Here is an 11,933-nt window from a genome sequence, read left to right on the forward strand (position 1 = left end):
GACAGTGATACCCAGAGACTCAGTGCAGACTGGGTGAGGCACAGAGCTTCTGAGCCGGCCATCAGGGGTGACAGGCACCTGCTGCTGGTGGTGGTGCAGCAAGCAAATTGGGCCACTAGCAAATTACCCCTCAGGCCACGTGGCATTTGTGCAAGGCCAGAGACAAGTGCTCCAGAGAAACCTGCCATTTGGCCCTGCTCCTGGAGGACATCTATTGAATGTCTGCAAAGAAGGGTAGAAAGGAAGGGGATTCAATTTCAGGGCTTCTGATTTGGCAGGTAATTCTTGCATAAGGGGCAGGTCTATTCTATTACCAGGGGCATCTGAGGGAGTCCCCATCTCCTGTGCATGGCAGCAGCCACCTCCTTTCTTGGGTGGAAGGATTTGCTTCTACATGTGAAGGGTGAAGGGTTAAAACAGTTGTGCTCTCCCCTGCCCGCTGCCCCTCATCCCCCCAGAAGCCTCCTTTTCAAGGGGTCACTTCTCTACTGACTGCATGAAGAACTGGCAGTTTTGGTGGGGAATTGGTGGGTGGCTTGGGTGAGTTCCCCCAGAAACAGACAAGGAGGAACAAGGGGTTTGAGTGTGGTAGTTTCTGTGGGAGGTGAACTCAGGGGCTCTGGGAGGGGAAGAGGAGTGAGATGGGGAAAGCTGTGGGCATAGGGCTCAGCCCACTGGGACCCCCTGGGTGACAGTGTGTAGTGACTCCAGAGCTGTTCTGGTCAAGACGCTGTGAAGCTGGGCTCTCTCTCTCCAGCCCCCATTTCTAATCAGTTAAGGGCTGCTTCTGGGGCATTAACTCTCTGTCCCTTGTAGCCTGACCCCACCGTGCCAGGAAAAGCCCTTGGGTAGAGTCTCCAGGGCTTGCAGGGAGGCATTGGTAGGTGGGAACTACAAGAACTGCGGTTTTATGGACAGGTCACCCACAGTATTGGCTCTGGTGAAGACCGCAGGCCCACCATTTTTTATTGGAATATTTGGGAATGGGGTAACTAATATAAAACCTTTTGGAATTAACGTGGAGCAGAGTCTATTTACATGAGAACAAAAGTGTATTATCTGTGCTCCAGCTGATTGGACGGCTTGGGGACTAGAGGATGGCACACAGCCCCTGTGTGTGGATTTCTGTTTAACAGAACCAGCACAAGCCAGCATCTTGCAAAGTCACTTGGCAGCACTATTATCTTTAATTGCTAAATACATGTGGATGCTGAAAATATAAAATAATATATCATAAACTCTGTATTTAAAGCAATAAAAGACTTGGTGCTACTAGGAGCTGGGAGAAAATTAGCAATCTTTAAAGACTTTGGTAAACAAAGACTGCATTGCAGTTTCTAAGCACCCAAATTGCAAGGCCTTCTTTATTCATGTCAGAGGAGAGAGCACCCCACACTCGACATCGGTGACAAGATTTTAGACACAGTGGCATTGCATCCCTGGGAAGATGAACCACGATCTCCACAGAGAAGCAGTTCTGGGCCTGGCATGTGTGAGGTGGCAGTGTGCCTGGTAGAAAAGAACAGGATTTGCAATCAAAAGATCATTCTTCCCCTCTCATCGTTCTGTGAATTTGCTATTGTTAGTCAGCATCTATCTTCCCGTCCGGCCCACACCCTGATTTCCTTTTAGGGAATGATATATTTTCTCCTTTGGGTTGGATTGATGGGACCAGGCTCTCCCCACGCCCAAAGGGCAGGCCTGTGCGCTGACTCAGGCCAAAGCATCTGTGTGTCTGCATCTCAAGGAAAGTGACGGAGTCAACAGTGGTTGCATTTGTTCACTCCGGATGGCAGCCTGGAGTCCCTTTATTATGATTCCCTCTTTTCCGTTCTCTTTGATGGTCTACGGGGGAGCCTGCTTCCAGGCTGGAATGCACGAGCTTCTGATATCCTTCCTTTGAATTCTCTTTTTCATCTTTTTCCAACTTTTTTTTTTATTGAGGAAAAATTGGTATATAACATTACATAAGTTTCAGGTGTGTACGATTATAATTTGATTTCTGTATAATCTACAAAGTGATCACCACCAAACGTCTAGTTACCATGTGTCACCCCTCAACTGATTTACTTCATTCACTGCCCACCTCTGACTCCCCTCCCCTCTGGTAACCAACGATCTGTTCTCCATATCTCTGAGTTTGTTTTTGTATTGTTTTGCTTTTTCATTTGTTTTGTTTTTTAGATTCCGAATATGAGTGAAATCATGCAGTATTTGTCTTTCCAGGTCTGACTTATTTCATTTAGCATAATGCCTTTGAGGTCCATCCAAGTTGTCTCAAATGGCAAGACTTCATTCTTCTTCATGGCTGAGTAGTATCCTAGTGTATATGTATACTACATCTTCATTCACTCATGCATCAGTCAATGAACACTTAAGCTTTTTCCCTATCTTGGCTATTGTAAGTAATGCTGCAGAGAACCTGGGGGTGCATACATCTTTTAGAACTAGTGTTTTCATATTCTTTGGATAAATACCCAGAAGTGCAATAATTGGGTCTTATGGTAGATCTAGTCTCCCCCCCCCAGATTTTATTAATTAATTACTTAATTTAGAAAGCAAGCGCAAGTGGGGGGAGGGGTACAGGGAGAGGGAGAGAGAATCTCAAGCAGACTCCACGCTGAGTGCGGAGCCAGTCATGGAACCTGATCTCACAACCCTGAGATCATGATCTGAGCCAAAATTGAGAGGTAAACGCCTAACCAACTGAGCCACCCAGGCACCCTGTGGTTCTTAAGGGTTTGAGGAATCCTCATAGTGTTTTCCGCAGTGGTTGCAGCAACTTATATTCTCACCAACTTGCAGGAGGGTTCTTTTTTCTCCACATCCTCTCTAATACTTATTTCTTTTCTTTTTGATAATTGCCATTCTAACAGCTGTGAGGTGATATCTCATGGTGGCTTTGATTTGCATTTCCCTAATAACTAGTGATGTTGGACATCTTTTCATGTGCCTGCTGGCCATCTGTATGTTTTCCTTAGAAAAATGTCTATTCAGATCCTCTTCCTATTTTTTAATTGTTTTTTTTAAAAAATGGTTGAGTTCTATGAGTTCTTTATATATTTTGGTTATTAACACCTTGTCAGATATATGATTTACAAGTATCTTCTCCCATTCAGTGGATTGCCTTTTCATTTTGATGATGGTTTTCTTCCTTGAACAGAGCTCTTTAATTTGATGTAGTCCCATTTGTTTATTTTTGCTTTTGTTTCCTTTGCTTTTGGTGTTAGATCCACAAACAGATCACTAAGAGCAATGTCAAGGAATTTGCCACCTGTGTTTTCTTGTAGGACTCTTCTGGCTTCAGGTCTTGCATTCAAGTCTTTACTCCATATTGGGTTAATTTTTGTGTATGGTGTAATGGTCCAGTTTCATTCTTTTGCATATGGCTGTCCAGTTTTCCTAATACCACTTATTGAAGAGACTGTCCTTTCTCTATTGTGGGTTCTTGGCTCCTTTGTCAGAAATTAATTGCCCATATATGTGAGGGTTATTTCTGGACTCTCTATTCTGTTCCATTGATCTGTGTGTCTGTTTTTATGCCAGTACCATAGTGTTTGTATAACTACAGCTGTGTAGTATAGTTTGAAATCAGGGAGCATGATACCTCCAGCTTTGCTCTTCTTTCTCCAAATTGCCTTGGCAATTAAAGACTTTTGTGGTTTCATACAAATTTTAGAATTATTTGTTGTAGTTCTATGAAAAATGCCGTTAGAATTTTGAAAAGGATTGCATTGAATCTGTAAATTGCTGTGGGTAGTGTGGACATTTTAATAATATTAATTCTTCCAGTCCATGATCATAGACTATCACTGTCTATTTGTGTCTTCTTCAGTTTCTTTTATCAATGTCTTATCATCTTTTTAATTTTATTTTTTAATTTTTAATTGTTTTACAGCTTTTTAAAAATTATTTTCAGTACATTAAATTTACTCATAAAAATTCTAAAAATGCATAATTTTTCCTTTTTAACAAAGTGTAATAAAACATAAAAACTTCGAAAACAATACTTAACATTTACAATTCAAAATCAAACTGGTAGAATATTAAATATTTACAAAACTTTATCTTTTAAAAATATTTATAAAGTTACATGCACTTTTGTAGAATTGACATAAAAGAATGGCTCAAAAATGGGAGAATTTTCTTTCATTCCTATAAAGGAAATCTGTCCAATATAAGCTGTGAAAATTCTTGAGTACATGAGGTCTCTGGTTTTAGTGCCAAAGCCTTCGTCTTTGTGCATGCAAGAACTTAATGCATGTGAAGGGCTTGTTACAAGCCCTGGGACTGACTGATGAAACGTGCTGAGCTCCCTTTTCCCCAGAACAGTGTAGTCAAGTTGACTTTTGGCCTCAACCAGCAAGTATGTGGTTTCTCAAATGTTGATCAAAAGATTTTTTCTTTCTTTTTTTTGTTTAAAGATTTTATTTATTTGACAGAGAGCGAGCGAGCAAGTGAGTGAGAGCACAAGCAGGGGGAACAGCAGAGGGAGAGGGAGAAGCAGGCTCCCCACAGAGCAGGGAGCCTGATACCAGGCTTGATCCCAGGATCCTGGGATCAAGACCTGAGCCAAAGGCAGATGCTTAACTAACTGAGCCATCCAGGTGCCACTCAATGTCTTACAGTTTTAAGTCTTTCACCTCCTTGGTTAAATTTATTCCTAGGTGTTTTATTCTTTTGGATGAAATTATAAATTGCTTTCTTACTTTCTCTTTCTTATAGTTTATTATTAATATAATAGAAATACCACAGATTTTTGTATATTGATTTTGTATTCTGCAAGCTTATTGAATTTGTTAGTTATAACAGATTTTTTGGTGGAGACTACAGGATTTTCTGTAGTAGTATCATGTCATCTGCAAAGAGTTGTACCTCTTCTTTTCTGATTTGGATGATTTTATTTCTTTTTCTTGACTTATTTCTGTGATTAGAACTTCCAGTACCATGTTGAGTAGAAGTGGTTTCATCTTATTTGGAACTCTTGGGCTTCCTGGATCTTGATGTCTATTTGCTTCCCCAGATTAGGGAAGTTTTCGGCCATTATTTCTCCAAATATGTTTTCTGGCCCATTCTCTCTCTTCTCCTTCTGGGACCCCGGTAATATGAATATTATTCTGCTTGATCTTGTGACAGTGTCTAACCTTCCCAGTAGAATGGGTGCAAAGAAGTAGAAGGTGACTGCTGCAGATGTGCCGGTTGTCACCCAGAACCCCTCCCCTGACCACTGCAGTGTTCACAGCCTGACTGTTAATGCAACGTTAGGTAAGGGCCACCTCTGGACGCTGAAGTCTGCCTCTGCTAGGGCACAGAATCGGGAAGCCCCTGTTTCCATGCCTTAGCTGCACTGTCAGGATCCAACGCATCGGTTATAAAGCAGGCATTTGGTTTCTGATGACTTGGATGGATTGGTATGTCTCACTTGGCATTTGATAGATCTCAATTGGTTTTGAAATTGGTAACTAGCATGTCTCTATTGGTTCTGAACTTGAATATGAAACAGAGGGGCATGATCTACAGACCGCCCCCTCAAAACAACCCATGAGAACTATGGCTTCTTTTCCAGCTTTTCTTGTGGCTAATGGCATGTGGTGTTGGCCTGGGTGGCTTCTGAGACAGGCCAGCCTGTGACTGGAAAACAGAGCAGAGCAGATGATGTCAGCCCAGCAGCTGCGACCTTCGTTTCCACTGGCAAAGTGCACAGAGACAGAAACTAGTAGAAGTATGTCCAGCTCTGCCAAGGCCAAGGCTCCTGGGACTATCACCCAACGACTAGGCTCTGCCCCTCCAGAAGCCACAGGAACCTCTATTCCACAGGCCTGCAGGGAAAGCAGGGCCTTACCGACTTCTTGGAAACTTTTCTAAGAAAGTTCTCTAGGGAATGGATGATTTTTCCTATTCAAGGTGGATAGAGCAGCCCCCAGCCAGCTGGTAGATGGTGCACGAGACGTAAGACAAGGCATCCTTGTCTCACCCAGCTCACCTGAGATTGTACTGTAAAAACAGGGCCAGAGTTTCGCAAAAAGCAACCAAAATTTTGATGTAAGTGCCATTTTGGAGAACTGATTAATATGTCAAAATATTCAGTTCCCAAGGTATGATAAAAATAACCTGGGTTCTCTCTAATTTTATGATTTAACATTCAAGTGACTGATCTAAATTCCTTTTCATAAAAACCAATTTAAACCTGTCCCCTTCAACCAGGGTTTTGGATGGCTTCTTTGCTGAGCCCTGAATTTGCATGGGCCAGAATTCATGGCAGGAAGCCACAGGTTTTGGAAGACTGGAGGCTCATGGGCTATCCTTATAATGGCACTTGCATCTGTGTAGCTCCTGTTGTTTTTATAACATCAAAGAAAGCAGGCAGCCAGGGACATGATTGCTGGGCAGTCACAGTCTCTGCTGTCCGCTTTAAGGGAAGTGCACTTCCCACACCCAGGCAGAAGTGCTTAGTTAGGTACACTATTGCTCATTTCTTCTGTCCCATGATGGTGAACTTCGGTGTGAATTCATCCTCGCAATTCTGATATTGCTTCTACTCAGCTCTCTGTGGAATTTAGCCTAGCCTGGGCTCCCCAGAAAACAGAGCCCGAGATATACAGAGTACGTGTGCTCACCTTTTATTGTGAGTGCAATTCTTAGGAAGGGAGGGGTTGGGGGGGAAGCAAGAAAGTGGGGGAAGTGAATAGGAGGTATGCCAGCTGATTTCCGGGTGTACATGGCATGTTCAGAGAGGCCTTAAGAAGTCTCTGTGCCTCTGCACTGTTGACTCTGGAGAGGGATAGGAGAGGAATGCACCTGTACTTCCCATCATCCATGGGTCAAAGTACCCCTGCCCAGCCCTGACCCTCCTATGTATTTTCATTCCAAACTTTCAAAGAGCCTTGTATGAATCAGATGCCCTAATGCTTCATCAACAACTGGGAAATCCTGGGGTGAGTGTGGAGGGACAAGCTGCGGGTGGAGGTGGGATGCTGCCCTTTTGTGTTCCCAGGCAAGGAAGGGACAGAAGCCATTGCTGCAGCCTGTAGCAGCTATGGCAGCAGGTACCCAGCTCTAGACCCAGGGGTTCCACAAGCTAGGGCCAGTTCCTGAGACTGGGTCTGGAGGGGGGTGGTCTGGCTCAGTGTTGTTTTGACACAGGGCTTTGTAAAGACAACACTGAGGACTAGTTGGAAGTACTCAACCCACACAATGGAATAAACCACTAAAAAATTAATTATTAATGGACATGCAAACAAAAGCATCAAGCAGATCTAGTTAATATGGTCCTGATGTGAACTTGACCAATCCCTGAACATGGAGATACTGGAACTGTGAGTGTGGGGCAGGTAAGGGAAGTGTCTTCACTGTGGCCCTTTTATTTTTATTTTTTCATTTCCCCCCAACTTATTAAACAATAATTGAAAAATATAATTGTATATATTTGAAGTGTTCACTGTGGTCCTTTTATGGCTCTGTTTCTGGGAAGTCCATGGGTTACAACACCTCACAGGGTCTATTTCCACTGTATTTGAGATGAGTGATGAGTTGTGAGAATGAGAACATGCAACCTACACATTTCACATACACTCTCTCACACATTCTCACTTATACTCACACACACTCATACACACTCACACAGAAGTGTTAGATTGAATTCCTTGTTTAATTAGCCAAGGAACAACGTTTCATCAGAGGTAAGGCAGCTGTGGGATAGAGGGTGCAGTGCCTCATGCCTCCATTTCGTGGACCTGGCAACCCCAGAGGGCATACAGCTGCAGGTGATTCTCTGGTCCTGGTAAGGTCTTGCCAGATCTGGACGGCCCAAGTCTTTTTTCTTTTGTAGATTTTAATCTTGACATAATTTCAGACTTACAGAAAAGTTGCAGGTTTAGGATAATGAACTCATATAAAACCGTTTACCCTCATTTACCAATTGTTGACATTTGCCACACCATTTTCTTTGTGCATATCTAATGTTATTTTTTTCTGACACACTTGAGAGAAAGTTGGAATCACTGTGCCCTTTACCCCTAAACATTTCCGTATATGTTCCCAAGAGCAAGAGAATAGACAGTATAATTATGAAAAATCAGTATTAAAATTTTGTTGAAGTATAATTAATATACAGTGTTTTATTAGTATCAGGTATACAACATAACGATTCAACAATTCTATACATTACTCAGTGCTCATCAAGATAAGTGTACTCTTAATTCCCTTTGTTTTAACTCACCTCACTGGGTGTTGTGTACTAACATGGGCCAGGAAGAGGAGCTGCTGAGGATTGCCAGAAAGCTGGAGATGATGCGGCCAGGAAGAACATAGAAGGGGCCAGAAGAACATCTGAAGAAGCTGAACAGCTGTCAGATGTCCATCCAGCTACTCCAGACAACCAGGATTAGAGTTGCCATTAATGGAGTCTGCAAGTGCTGCTCAGATAAAAAGGTGGTGTGCTTGGCCAAAGTCCTCGTCAAAAACCAAAGCAGCTTTTGAACTCGACTGGGACCCCCAAAGGAGAATGAGGAGAGGAAAGAAAAGGAAAAAGGGCTGACTATTCTGACTGGAAACCAGAGGCAGGCCTTTCTCCACCAAGCCAAAAATAAGGGGTAGAGTCCAAAGACAGGAGACACTCTGTGGACTCCAAGTCTTCAGCCATCTTCTTTCCAAAAAGACCATTGATAGAAAGATCAAACAGCAACAAATCAAAAGCAGAGACTCCCAAAACACCCAGCAGCCCCTCAACCCCCTTTGCCCCCTCCATCTTCCTCCTGGCGCCCTGCTATCTCACAGGGGACTCTGTGTGGGACAAGTGTATGGAGATGCTCTCAGCATCCTCGAAGGCCAATGATGGTTACAAGGACTATAGAGTCACCGAGATAAGATGGCTTCAGAAATCGAAGATAATATCTATGAGGAGCTCAAAAGCATGGACATGAAGTACTGGAACTTGGTACACAGCTGAATCAGATACCTCAAGGACCTAGGAACCCCAGCCTGAGGAGGAATGTGCTCAGTGGGGCCATCTCTGCTGGGCTCATTGCCAAGATGACGGCAGAGGAAATGGCCAGTGATGAGCTGAGGGAATTGAGGAATGCCATGATCTAGGAGGTTACCCATCAGCACCAGATAACCAAGACTGGTGGCACCACCACTGACTTCTTCCAGTGCAGCAAATGCAAGAAGAACTGCACCAATAACCAGGTGCAGTCATGCAGTGCTGATAAGCCCACGACTATGCAATGAATGTGGCAATCACTGGAAGTTCTATTGATAGAAATGCCAGCCAAGATTTCAGTGAACAAAGTGAGGAAGAACAAAGAGAAAGCACTAAGGCATTGTAGTTGAAGGAAAAATAAAAATTGAAATGAAGAAAAAAAAATTCCTGTATTTTATCCATCTTCCTACCCATCACCCCTTTGGCAGCCACCAATTTGTTCTCTGTATTTAAGAGTCTGTTTTATTATTCATCTCTTTTTTTCTTTGTTTTGTTTCTTATATTCCACATATGAGTGAAATCATGTGCTATTTTTCTTTCTCTGACCGACTTATTTTACTCAGCATTATAGCCTGTAGGTTGCTGCATGTATTGCAAATGGCAAGAGCTCATCCTCTTTATGGCTGAATAATATTCCATAGTATTTTTATATACCACATCTTCTTTACCCATTCATTTGTCAGTGGGTACATGGGTTGCTTACATATCTTGGCTATTGTAATGATGCTACAATAAACATAGAGGTGATATTGTTTTCAAATTAGAGTTTTTGTTTTCTTTGAGAAAATTCCCAGTAGTACAGCAATTCTAATTTTAATTTATAATTTTTTGAAGAAACTCCATACTGTTTTCTGCAGTGGCTGCACTAGTTTGCATTCCCACCAAGAGTGTAAGAGTGTTCCCCTTTCTTCGCATCCTTGCCAACACTTGGTATTCTTTGGAAAAATGTCTGTTACTATCCTCTGTCCATTTTTTTCTTCTGCCCATTTTTAATTGGATTATTTGGGTTTTTTGGTGTTGAGTTGTATAGGTTTTTAAATAATTTTTGGATTTTAACCTCTATATTGAATGTATCATTTGCAAATATCTTCTCCCATTCAGTAGGTGCCTTTTCTTGTTTTGTTGATGGTTTCCTTCTCTGCAAAAGCCTTTTCTTTTGGTGTAGTCCCCATAGTTTAATTTTGCTTTTGTTTCCCTTGCCTGCGGAGACACATCTAGAAAAATGTTTCTACTGCCAATGTCAAAGAAATTACTGCCTATGTTTTCTTGTAGGGATTTTATGGTTTCCTGTCTCACATTTAGGTCTTTAATCCATTTTGAAGTTATTTTGTGTCTGGTGTAAGAAAGTGGCCCAGTTTCATTCTTTTATATGTAACTGTCCAGTTTTTCCAGCAACATTTGTTAAGGAGACTTTTTTCCCACTTGTATATTCTTGCCTCCTTTGCCATGGATTAATTGACCATATATGCATGGGTTTACTGGCACAAAATAGACACATAGATCAATGGAAAATTAAAAAAAAATAATACTACTGTCTAGTAAATGTCAATGTCTTGGATTATGGTCATTATCAGTCTTTCTCCTCCATCTAGATCCAAGCACAAGGGACGTGTTGTGTTCACTTGTCATATTGCTCTCTCCTTTTCTCTAGAGCAGTTTCTCAGTCTTTGTCTTTTATCACCCTGACATTTTGGGGGAGAGTAGGCTAGTTATTTGAACAGCGTCCCATATGTTTAGATCACATGTGAATCAGGGACACCCTGGAAGCCCAGCAAATCAGTCCAATGGGTGCAGCGTCCACCAGGAGACTCTATGGTAACTATACATGTAAGAGTTAGGGATTGTTTACCAACTACTCACCCTCACAGTTCCAGAACCACAGTCAATATCTGGAAGATTGTATCCAGTAGGAGGTGGGACTGGGAAGAAAGCACAGCCAGGACAAAGGACCTCTGATGATTATCTCTGCCTCTTGCCTTCCAGCCCTGCACAAGGCCCATCCCTTCACATCATCCCTTCACATTCTGCTTGTTTCAGACTTCATTCCTCTTCTTCTAAGCAATTCTGAAACAGAATTTGCTCCAATGGCTGCCATGAAAATCTGATCCCTTATAGCATCATGGGTGATCACTTGGGACTGGTTGCTGCCCTGGGTCAGTTCTGACAAACCAAGAATCCCCTTTCCACCACTGTTCCTGGTGCAGACTGTAAAACACTGAGCCTTCCGCAGCTATCTGCAGAATTCTAGATATTCACACTCCCATTGCCACTGTAGGGTGCCATGCAAATGCAGACACTTGTGGAGGCAAAGCTACCCTTCATGAGATCTGTGAAATCACTTTCCTTTGGAAGGAGAATGACCTTTCCTGGTCTGGATGTTGTCGAAATCTCTCTCTTCTTCATATTTAGATGACCTTCATTTGATGTACACTTTTGTGATATCATGTCCTCTCCCCAATGCCAGGGACACAGGAAGATGAAGACCAGGGCACTGCTACCTCAGCAGGTTTCCTGCTTGACCTCTTAATGCCCATTTGTGTTTCTGACTTTCTTCCCCAAGTCTTGATTTTCTATATTCTAGTTCTGCTTTACTATCTTGTTGACACATCATTAGTTTTAAGTGACCTCAGTCTTTTGTGAAGGATCGTGCATTTTATAATGTTTTCCACTAGTTATGTGCATGGATTTCCTCAGTTCCCCAGGAGACAGACATTCTCACTCTTATTTTCTGAAGAGGAAACAGGTGGGAGAAGACAATATAAGCCCAGTTTTCACAGGGCAGGTTGAAGGGAGAACCAATCTTACCCAAAAGTAGAGTCTTTTCCTCCTCATGCAAGTTATTATTACAAATAAAGTTAAGAGTCTAATGAAGCAAATAGTAAATGACCTTTGAAGTTTGATAGCTGGTGTGCTGACTGATCACCTCTTTGCAGGCTTCCCACTTAGATCATTG

General features: G+C 42.4%; 1 pseudogene; it reads left to right on the top strand.

Moving 5' to 3' along the window:
* The first annotated feature begins 8,241 nt into the window (after positions 1-8,241).
* On the top strand, positions 8,242-9,256 carry LOC103676220 (annotated as a pseudogene).
* Positions 9,257-11,933: the final 2,677 nt, after the last annotated feature.

The sequence above is a fragment of the Ursus maritimus genome, unplaced genomic scaffold (assembly GCF_017311325.1).
Source record: "Ursus maritimus isolate PB19 unplaced genomic scaffold, ASM1731132v1 scaffold_22, whole genome shotgun sequence".
In the NCBI taxonomy this organism is placed as follows: Eukaryota; Metazoa; Chordata; class Mammalia; order Carnivora; family Ursidae; genus Ursus; species Ursus maritimus.